Here is a 1,679-nt window from a genome sequence, read left to right on the forward strand (position 1 = left end):
TAACGAGTACATTTTTCCTCTGTGAAATCAATCAATCAATCAATCAATCAATCAACCACTTAACCAAGGTCTAATTGTGGAAAAGGGTCCCCATAAACGTACAACTTGAACCGGACGAACAGCCCCATTCCTAAGGGGCGGAACCATGTGTCTGGTTGAATTTGCACAAAGCTTTGTTTATTTTTTACTTTTTTGGACTGACTCTGACCTGGATGAATCTCCACCAGCAACATCACTTTGGGGTAAACATCTCCGACTGAAAGTATAAACTGCTGCAGAACTAAAGAGCTTCTTTGGTGAGATCACTGAACCCTAGGTGCACAACAAACTATTGCTGCAAATCCTTCTTCCCAGTAGCTGTATGCCTACATAACCATGAGCCTTCAGTTAAAACCTCCTGATAAACAGACACTGGAGGCATAAAGCATGGTGAGCTGCACGGTGTTGGTTAAATGCACCAATTCTTTAAAGCACCATCCAATGCACACCAAGTCACAGCAATTCTTGTGCTGCGTTCACACGGTTTCATTTTCTTTTTCAAAGTGTCCGTTTTACATGCAAAGTCTATGGGGAACGGCATCAAGAGGACCAACAGCGCATCTGAGCGTTCTAGCATCAGAGTGAGTGTCACACTGATGGTCAACCAATCAGAGAAGCTGATCCAGGAGGTTTTTGGTTGAGACAGACACTACCTGGCAGCTGTCTTCGCTTCTGCAGACCTTCTTCAGATGAAAAATAAAGAAATATCAAGGAGTTTAACTCCAGAGGTTAAATGAAGCAGGTAGAATGGATTGTTATGAAGAAGGAACAGAAAGCAGCTCTGATCATTATTGCTGCACTAAAACATTTTTATGAGCTACAGAGAAACAGGTTATAAATACCCAGATTAACTAGAAATGTTAAAACTTGCTGATGAAAAATATTAGATTGTATATTCTGGTTCTTGCAGTTTTTACCTCAAACATTATAAACGTTTTATTCACTTCCAGCCGCTACGAACGGCAGCAGGAAATCCCCCACAGGCTGCCTGCAGCAGAGAGCTTTCAGCGGGGATTCCCAGCGCTGCCTCCTGGTGGGATGCTGGAGGTCTGCAGCTCCAAACAAGGACTGCAGATTATAGTGGGATTATAATCCTGATGAACCAGGCTTTTATCTAGCAATGTGTGCGGGCTTACATTGTACGTCCTTTACTAGAAATATTAGAAATTGTACACCGTTTTTGGGCTGTACAGCTTTGGTACAGCATAATTTCCCTCTGGAATATCTAATGTCCCTACAGAAAACTTCTCCTGTGGAAACAAGCTGTGCTGTTTGAAAGCAGGTTAGGATGAAACTTTGAAAAGTTTACGAAAACTACAGGATTATTGGAGAGAGTTTTTGTGACAATGAAGTTTCAGATTAGTTTCAGTTGGATCCTTAACAGAGTAGATGGACAGAAATAAAAGCAGTCCTGGCTGAATTTTCTCCTCTGATTGTTTGAAGACTGATTCAGTCATTGTTGTTCAACTTTTTGTTTATTTAATAATCAAGTTTCATCCTTAGGACAAAGTTTAAAGGAAAAGTTTGGTCAGCGAGGAATAATCAATGGATCATTATTTATACCTAAAACTAATATGCTCTCGGTAATTTAATGAATTTAGCATTAATCAGAAAAAATATTAAAACAATAATTTTCATTA

At 39.8% G+C, this 1,679-nt stretch overlaps 1 protein-coding gene across 3 annotated transcripts in view; it reads right to left on the bottom strand.

Moving 5' to 3' along the window:
• Positions 1 to 1,679, bottom strand: part of lmo3 (LIM domain only 3) — a 38,996-nt gene that overhangs the window by 12,291 nt on the left and 25,026 nt on the right. The gene's annotated exons all lie outside the window — the stretch shown is intronic.

The sequence above is a fragment of the Cyprinodon variegatus genome, unplaced genomic scaffold (genome assembly GCF_000732505.1).
Source record: "Cyprinodon variegatus isolate N-32 unplaced genomic scaffold, C_variegatus-1.0 Scaffold1052, whole genome shotgun sequence".
Classification (NCBI taxonomy): domain Eukaryota; kingdom Metazoa; phylum Chordata; class Actinopteri; order Cyprinodontiformes; family Cyprinodontidae; genus Cyprinodon; species Cyprinodon variegatus.